General features: G+C 43.5%; 1 protein-coding gene across 3 annotated transcripts in view; it reads left to right on the top strand.

Moving 5' to 3' along the window:
- The first annotated feature begins 473 nt into the window (after positions 1–473).
- The window catches only part of ARHGAP8 (Rho GTPase activating protein 8), a 126,391-nt gene continuing 117,036 nt past the window's right edge, over positions 474–9,828 (top strand). Inside the window, exon 1 of one of the 3 annotated variants that reach the window (XM_040439146.1) lies at positions 474–656. The gene's annotated coding sequence lies outside the window, so the exon portion shown is untranslated. Of the gene's footprint in view, positions 657–1,043; positions 1,092–2,121; positions 2,186–9,828 lie in introns of those variants that run through there. The other 2 variants (XM_040439148.1, XM_040439147.1) reach the window with 2 other exon arrangements.

The raw sequence follows: 9,828 nt of genomic DNA, 5'->3' as shown, positions 1-9,828 counted from the left end.
CTCTTGCCCCTAACTGGTGCTGCCTGAGGCGATCGCCTTACCTGGTCTCATTGGTGGTGCCCGTGCATTGCAGACCGCAATTTGCAATCCACAGCACGGGGCACACACATTCGTGTACATGAGCCCTAATAGTGATCTGGACTCCATATCTGTAGTACTACTCATATGTTACTGTAGATGATGGGCCAAAATCAGGGTGACAGGTGCCCTCTAAAGAAGCATGGTTCACCTTTATCGTAATATCTATATAGTATAGGTTGAGTGATCGGGAAAAAGTTGCTTTAAACCTGGAAAGTCCCTCAAAATTGGCGGCCATGTTTGCATCCATCAGTTGTGAACTGAGCTGAAAAATCAACACTTAAAAAGTTAGCAAAGTATTTTTTCTGTGCTGGTCTCTGCGGAGCTCTCCTCTGAGTCCGTGTGGCATGCTGCTCCAGCCGGGAGGGGAGACATTGCAGGGTGAGTGGGCGGCTTTTATTTTCACCTTGGATTTTTAAAGTATTCTGTCTTTGTGTGTGCCCCGCCTATACTATGAAGCCCGAACAAAGGAGCCCCTGAATCACCTTCTCCAGAAGCAGAGTCACCTGCGCGTGCTTCCTGGAAGACATACTGGACACTGACTGGGGACACTGGAAATCTGAGCGACATACTGCAAGGTACGAATCAGAAAGTGGGACATAGGTGCTGTACATGGAAGGTAGACGTAGCAGGGTGAACTTGTTACTTAACTCTTTGTTGACGTGCTTACTGACACCTGAGTTATAGGGATTCTCCAAGCTTAATCACTGTAAAATGCAAAGTTCTGCAACTTTCTAATTTACTTTGTGTTTCAAGATCACTGTTTGTTGTCAGGAAAATACAGTAGAAACATTATAGTTACATCCAGAGCCCGGAAACCTGAGAAGACCTAAAACTTCTGACACACTTGCATCCAGTCTAGGCAATCCACTTGGCTAAAACAGCCTGTTACATTTGACCTGCACTGACACATTGTAGCAAACTATCAGGGCAGGAGAGAGATTTCTGTTGCTGTTATGTTTAAGTCACAGAGGATTGTCTAGAATGGATACTATTGTAACAGACCCTCAGCTGTAAGTAGTCTTACTCTCTTCTCCGGGTAAGGCCTCATGCACACGACCATTTCCGTATTGCGGTCCACAAACCACAGATTCGCACAATACAGATACCGTCTGTTTTCTTACTCCCGCCACTAGAAATGACTATTCTGGTCTGCAAAACGGACAAGAATAGGACATATTCTATAAATTTATAAATGGCTGCACGGCACGTTGGGGGTCATTTACTAAACATGTTTTCCGGTTTTCTGGTGTACAAAAGTTACAAATGGGATGTTGCTAAAAAATGTGCAACTTTATGACATTTTACGGCACTCTCATCCCTTTCTCTAAAATTGGGTGTGGCTTAAATGATTGGGCGGGGTCAACACAACACATTTAGGGCTCGTTCACACGAACGCGTGATGTCCGTTGCCGTATTGCGGACCCGCAATACATGGGCACTGTTCCGTGGCCATTCCGCATCACGGATGCGGACCCATTCATTTCAATGGGTCCGCAAATCCGGAGATGCGGGAACGGAAGAACGGAACACTACGGAAGCACTATGGAGTGCTTTCTGGGGTTCCGTTCCATGCTTCCACACCTCAAACAGATAGAACTTGCTCTATCTTTTTGCGGAACCGAAGGATCGCGGACCCATTGAAGTGAATAGGTCTGCGATCCCCATGCGCCTGCCCCTCCGACTGTGCCCGTGCATTGCGGACCGCAATTTGCGGTCCACAGCACGGGCACAGGCTTCACACGTTCGTGTGAACAAGCCCTTAATCTAATTTATGCCAGAAATCTGCTGTAGATTATCAGTGAAGTTTATGCCAGCTCCTAGCTGGTGTAGGTTTCACTTCCTGGTCGGCGGTCATCACATATGCGACAAATCTCTTAATAAATTGGCTGCATCGTTCCCCAGCATGCTTTTTAGTAAAACTGACGTGTAGCTAGTGCGGTTTGCTCTCCCTGGCTAGAGTCTCCCGAATGCGGTTAGCGCTTGTCTGCACTTATCTGTCCTGGTCTCCGACTCGCCTGCGCGTTCTTTGGTCCTTCTGGTGGCAATCGGGGGTGGCAATTTGGAGGCACTGCAGCTGGCGCTCGGCTTCTCCTGAGGACGATTGGTGAGAGTGGGGATGATAGCCCTGTTAACGGTGGGGGAGCAGTTAATTAGGAAGAGAGGAACAATTTTGAAGAGGTAGCTGGGATAAAGCTATCTCTGGATGTGAAGAAAGATAGCAGCGTTGTTTTGTTCTTCTTATCTGTCTCTTTCAACATATCCGGCTATTTCCCCTCTAACTACTGCGTTTGGACCCTCAAATAACTTTCTATCCTCTACCCCCTAATTCCGGAGATACTAACTCGGATTTGGGACTGAGACCTCTCCATAAATTGCCGTAACACCTTACTAATCTGCCCCCTTATTACTGGTGTATTAACCCTGGACTGCCAATTCCCTAACCAGTTTATTTATTAACAGACTTGGACTCTGTATTTGTAGAATATGCCTCCAAAAAAAAAGAGAGGACCAACATGGATCCAATACTAATAATGCTAATAGGCGTTCAGCTGGGGGTGTTGGATCAGAATCAAGACAAAAACAAAATGCTTTAAGTAAATATCTGACATCCTCATCTTCTCCACTAAGAACCCCTAACCCTGGGAATGAGATAGGGGGAGGGGTAGAGCTTGGTTTGGAAGGAAATACGTATTTAGACCGCCCTGAAGGGAAAGAAGTGGAGGGAGAAAAAGGAGATACTGACCCAAAAATGGTAAAAGAAATTCTTTGTGTGGTTAGAGAGTGTGATGGGGAAAGTGGTAACAGATTGGAGGCATTCAAACAGGTGACATTAATTAGAGATGATTTGACAAAGGTGAGAGACCGTATTCAAGAATGGAAAGTAGATTGTCACCGGTGGAAGATTTATGATTTTAAACTGGAAAAAGAGGTAGTATCTTTAAAACAAATAAATGATGCCATGGAAAATAAGTTAATAGATTTGGAGGACCGAGCAAGAAGACAAAAATCTGAGATGGGTGGTAATACCTGAGGGAAAGGAAGGTTCGGATTGTGAAAAAATGAATATTGGAGAACTGTAAATCTGAGACGGTTTTGAGTTCCATAGCCATTGAGAGAGCACAGAGCCCCCAATAAAGAAGAAAGCCGGGGGAATATCCAAGAACAATGTGTTATAAGGGAAAATAATTGCATTCTTAATACAGAATGCATAGTACAATAGGGCTGGAGGGGTAAAAAAAATAAAAAATAATTTAACTCACCTTAATCCACTTGATTGTGCAGCCCAGCTTCTCTTCTGTCTTCTTTCTTCAGGACCTGGGTAAAGGACCTGTGGTGACGTCACTGCGTTCATCACATTGGTCCATCACATGATCTTTTTCCCATGGTGATGGATCATTGTGATGGACCATGTGATGCGCGCAGTGACGTCATCACAGGTCCATTACCCAGGTCTAAAGAAAGAAGAGATGCCGGCTGCGCGCACAAGTGGATTAAGGTGAGTTAAATTTATATTTATTTTTTTTAACCCTCCAGCCTATTGTACTATGCATTCTGTATTAAGAATGCTATTATTTTCCCTTATAACCATATTATAAGGGAAAATAATAATGATCGGGTCTCCATCCCGATCGTCTCCTAGCAACGTGCGTGAAAATCGCCACCGCATCCGCACTGCTTGCGGATGCTTGCGATTTTCACGCAGTCCCATTCACTTCTATGAGGCCTGCGTTGCGTGAAAAACGCACAAAATAGAGCTTGCTGCGATTTTCACGCAACGCACAAGTGATGCGTGGAAATCACTGCTCATGTGCACAGCCCCATAGAAATGAATGGGTCCAGATTCAGTGCGGGTGCAATGCGTTCACCTCACGCATTGCACCCGCGCGGAAAACTCGCCCGTGTGAAAGGGGCATAATAGTAAAACATCAATTCAAAAGCGCACATATGATATTACACAAAAATGTATTAGTAGAACAAATCATACAACAAACAACATATCACAAAATTAAAATAAATAGCAGTAATACATGAAGGTACTATGACAGTATTAGTCATAGGGGAAGCAAGGCGAAAACGCGCGTCGGGGTTGGTTTGTTCACTCCTGGTCTGTATTGCTCTCTTATGCTACTTTTTACACTTATTTTTCATTTGATGATGGTTTTGACCTTACCAGGGTATGTAGGATAGTATTCCATGTATCAGGTTAAATTCCTGTTGGGATTTCTCTCTGCAAGGTTTACACGTAGCTTCCTGGTATGGCTACTTATGGGACTTGTGCAATATTATTGTAGCTAGATGGGTACATAGGTGTACTTTTAAAGATTTTAGTGATATGTGTATAATAATATTACTGCACAGCTACCCTATGTAGATGTGATAATACGGCCATGAATGACAGGGTGAATACTAATACTGTCATAGTACTAATAATTTTTTGTATAATATCATATGTGCACTTTTGAATTGGTGTTTTGTGTATACATTTCCGCACATATTGCCAGTCCCCTTGGATTACTATATTTGGTGGTCCTGACACTAATAGTGTAAACATAATGTTCCCCAAAAATAATTGTGCTAAGCTGATACCGTGCCAGGGTACCCACCAAAGTAACAGTGCCTCCCCAAAATTCCACCAGTAGAAATAATTATCTACCAGACAACACGTAGTAGTAATAGTGCCACTACAGTAATAATGTCCCCATGTTTCCAGAACTAGTATTCATTTTCCTCATAGTCCTCAACTGTAATAAAGCCCACCATAATACCCCCGGTAGTAATAATTCTCTTTTATTACTCTCTGTGTAACAGTAGAAAAATGCCCCCTTATAATGTGCGCCAGTACATAAAAGTGCCCTGTTGTGTGGCAGTATAAAAAATACCTAACTCTTAGTGCCCCCTGTAGAGCCAATGTCCCCCATAGTACCCTTATAATGTGTGCCAATGCTCCCTACTGTGTGCCAAAAACTCTCTTAGTGCCCCCAGTTGAGCCAAAGTCTCCATAGTGCCTATAATTTGCACCAGTATAAAATACTCCTATATCGTGCACCAAAAGTGCACCTCCCCTTGTCCCTATGGTGACTGACAATGTGCCAGTATAAAATGCCCCCATAATGTGTGCCAGTATAATGCCCCTGTATAATGACTCCAATAGTGCTCCTTTTCCCCCATTCTCTATAGTGGCCCCCATGTGTGCCAGTATATGAGATAGGGTCCCCATAGTGCTCCTCCCCCTCCATAGTGCCCCCCATGTCTGCCAGTATATAATATAGGGCCCCCATAGTGTTCTTTCCCCTATATAGTGCACCCTATGAGTGCCAGTATATAAGCTAGAGACCCCATATTGCTCCTCCTCCATAGTGCCCCCTATGTGTGCCAGTATATAAGATAGGGCCCTCCATAGTGCCCCCATGTGTACCAGTATATAAGATAGGGCTCCCCATAGTGCTCCTCCTCCTCCATAGTTCCCACCATGTGTGCCAGTAACTAAGATAGGGCCCCCCATAGTTCTCCTCCCCCTCCATAGTGCCCCCCATGTGTGCCAGTATATAAAATAGGGCCGCAATAGTACTCCCCCTCCATAGTGCCCCCCATGTGTGTCAGTACATAAGATAGGGCCCCAGTAGATGCCCCCATGAGTGCCAGATAGGGCCCCTAGCAAAGTATAAATAAATAAAAATAAACACAAATACTTATTACTTACCTCCTTGCTGCTTTCAGTGATGCGTTGCAGGCCTCTTCCGGCCTGTGTCCCGCACTGTACGGCTCAGACAGTGCGATTATGTCATTGCGCCGCCTGCGCCGTCCTCTGATAGGCTATAGGCACTAGGCCTGCAACCTATGAGAGGACTGGGGAAGAGAGACACCTCTCCCCTGCCCCGCCGCAGCATCCATCTGTATCGCCGTCCTAAGGACAGCGATACAGATGAATAAAGATGAGCGCTTCCACAATGGAAGTGCACATCTCCCCCTGCCGCCGGTAAGAAGGGGCCCCTCCTGCTCTGGGCCCCTGTGCAACGAACCGGCTGCACATGCGGTATTTCCGCCCCTGCTTGGGTCCTTGAAAAAAACTGATCTCAAGAGCTTTTACATTTAATCCTCATTGGTTCAACTTGTTAAAGCATAAGAATTGTATTAAGGAGGAATTCGATTTTTTTAAAATATAAATAGAGATTCCTCTAATAAGCAATGGATCTGGACGCTGCAAAGGCATTCCCTGAGGGGAATATTATATAAGAAATAATTAACTGGAAAAAAAGAGTCTAGATAGAACAGAAATTAACGGATGCCCAAAAACTGTGTGGAAGACCCCACATTGGAAAATTTGGAAAAAAATAAACATAGCAGTTAAAGAAGTACATATGGAAAAAACTCAAACATCGCTGTTTTTCAAGAGGGTTAGGTCTTTTGCAGAGGGGGAAAAAGTGGGTACGCTTCGGCAAACATAATTACTAATCAACAGAAAAAAAAAAAGTTGGATAGGCCCAGTAAAAATAATAGTGGACAAATAGTTAAATCTCCGGAACAGATCAGTTCTGTATTTAGTAAATATTTTGAAGAACTTTATAAATATTAAATTAGGTCCAAAAAGAAAATTATATCCACATTTGGATGATATTCCCTTCAGGAAGCTTGATGAAGTCATAAGAATCAGTTGGAAGATAATATACAGTTGGATGAATTAGTGAGAGCCCTGAATTTGACCAAAGAGAAAAAAGCACCATGGGCTCCCGTTTGAGGTATATAAGGAATTTAGCTCAGTCCTTCTCCCGGAATTAATGGAGACCCTTATTGAGGCAAAGAGATCAAAAAAATTGCCTGAATCAATGGAAGAAGCCACTGTAGTTTTGATCCTTGAGGCTGAGTTCACACAGGCGTTGCAGGAAAAGGTGCGGGTGCGTTGCGGGAACATGTGTGATTTTTCCGCGTGAGTGTGTTCTGTAGATTGTACTATTTTCCCTTATAACACGGTTATAAGGGAAAATAATAGCAATCTGAATACAGAATGCATAGTAAAATAGCGCTGGATGGGTTAAAAAAATAATTCTAAAAATGTAACTCACCTTAGTCCACTTGATCGCGCTGCCCGGCTTCTCGTCTGTCTCCTTTGTTGAACAGGACCTGTGGTGACGTCACTCCGGTGATCACATGGTCCATCACATAATCCATCACCATGGTAAAAGATCATGTGATCGATCATGTGATGACCGGAGTGACGTCACCACAGGTCCTGTTCCTGTAATGAATGCTCACCACAGGTCCTGTTCAACAAAGGAGACAGACGAGAAGCCGGGCAGCGCGATCAAGTGGACTAAGGTGAGTTAAAAATTTTTTTATTTTTTTTTAACCCCTCCAGCACCATTTTACTATGCATTCTGTATTCAGAATGCTATTATTTTCCCTTACAACCATGTTATAAGGGAAAATAATAATGATCGGGTCTCCATCCCGATCGTCTCCTAGCAACCGTGCGTGAAAATCGCACCGCATCCGCACTTGTTTGCAGATGCTTGCGATTTTCACGCAACCCCATTCACTTCTATGGGGCCTGCATTGCATGAAAAACGCAGAATATAGAGCATGCTGCGATTTTCACGCAACGCACAAGTGATGCGTGAAAATCACCGCTCATGTGAACAGCCCCATAGAAATGAATGGGTCCTACCGCATTGCACCCGCACGGAAATCTTGCCCGTGTGAACGCAGCCTAAAGCTGAAAAAGACCTATTAAAACCAGAGTCGTAGAGGCCTATTTCGCTGCTGAATACTGATATTAAGTTACTAGCTAAGGTATTGGCAGATAGGTTAACAAAAGTAATAAAAAAATAAATAAATGAGGCTCAAACAGTATTTATTCCTGGGCAATTTATATATTCCAATATTAGAAGATTATTTATAAATATACAGGGTGGGCCATTTATATGGATACACCTTAATAAAATGGGAATGGTTGGTGATATTAACTTCCTGTTTGTGGCACATTAGTATATGTGAGGGGGGGAAACTTTTCAAGATGGGTGGTGACCATGGCGGCCATTTTGAAGTCAGCCATTTTGAATCCAACTTTTGGTTTTTCAATAGGAAGAGGGTCACGTGACACATCAAACTTATTGGGAATTTCACAAGAAAAACAATGGTGTGCTTGGTTTTAACGTAACTTTATTCTTTCAAGAGGTAGTCCCCTGAAATGGTTTTCACTTCACAAGTGTGCCCTGTCAGGTTTAATAAGTGGGATTTCTTGCCCAACTGATGGGGTTGGGACCATCAGTTGCTTTAAGGAGAAGTCAGGTGGATACACAGCTGGTAGTCCTACTGAATAGACTGTTAGAATTTGTATTATGGCAAGAAAAAAGCAGCTAAGTAAAGAAAAACGAGTGGCCATCATTACTTTTAGAAATGAAGGTTAGTCAGTCAGCCGAAAAATGGGGAAAACTTTAAAGTAAGGGCTATTTGGACCATGAAGAGAGTGATGGGGTGTTGCGCCAGATGACCCTGGCCTCCACAGTCACCGGACCCTGAACCCAATCGAGATGGTTTGGGGTGAGCTGGAACGCAGAGTGAAGGCAAAAGGGCCAACAAGTGCTAAGCATCTCTGGGAACTCCTTCAAGACTGTTGGAAGACCATTTCAGGTGATTACTTCTTGAAGCTCATCAAGAGAATGCCAAGAGTGTGCAAAGCAGTAATCAAAGCAAAAGGTGGCTACTTTGAAGAACCTAGAATATGACATATTTTCAGTTGTTTCACACTTGTTTGTTATGTATATAATTCCACATGTGTTAATTCATAGTTTTGATGCCTTCATAGTCATGAAAATAAAGAAAACTCTTTGAATGAGAAGGTGTGTCCAAACTTTTGGTCTGTACTGTAGGTTATTGTTGAAAATTAAACAAAGTAAGATTATCATAGTGGCAAAAGAGACATGGAAAAAAGATATTGATGGGATATCAGAGGAACAGTGGGAGGAGGTATTGAAGAATAGATCTATGGTCTCAATGAGGGCCTCACATGGGGTGGTTACATTTTTTTTTTTTATTCATAGGTTATATCGATCCCCTATATTACTTAAGAAGATGGGTATAAAGCCCACAGATGAATGTACTAGATGTCGCAGGGAGCAAGCAGGCCCCTTCCATCTGGTATGAAGATGTTCTAAAGGGTTCCGATATTGGTCTGGGATAGCACTTATTAAAAAAAAACATCGGAGTACAAATAGAGGGAGATCCACAAATGCATCATACCTCCTAATATACAAGCCAGTGGATCTCCCTCTATTTGTACTCCGATGTATTTTTTTTTTTATAGTAAGCGCTATCCCAGACCAATATCGGATCCATTTAGAACATCTCCATACCAGATGGAAGAGGCCTGCTTGCTCCCTGCCATATCTAGTACATTTATCTGTGGGCTTTATACCCATCTTCTTAAAGAGGTTGGCCGGGATTTGGGACCTTTGTCCTATAGTACTGCAGTGTCACACACATCAACAACACCCATGTCCTACCTGATGAACTTACTTGTAATGCCCCCTTTTGCTCCAATAAATTCTCTGCCGGAAGTGAAGGTTTTCTTTTACTCAGTGACGTACCGGGTCCCTTGCAGAGGAGGAAAGTTTCCTCTTCCGCTGCTCAGGGAGCCCGGTGACGTCACTGCCAGCCTAGCTAATTATGCAAAAGTATTGGAGGGGTGGTAACTAGCCTGGCCGAGATCCCGCTAAGCTCCGCCCCCTCCAGTCCGGTGACGTCAATGGG

This window comes from Bufo bufo, chromosome 1 (assembly GCF_905171765.1).
Source record: "Bufo bufo chromosome 1, aBufBuf1.1, whole genome shotgun sequence".
Classification (NCBI taxonomy): Eukaryota; Metazoa; Chordata; class Amphibia; order Anura; family Bufonidae; genus Bufo; species Bufo bufo.
Note: the sequence above shows the minus strand (reverse complement) of the source record. Positions and strands in the feature narration are given on the sequence as shown.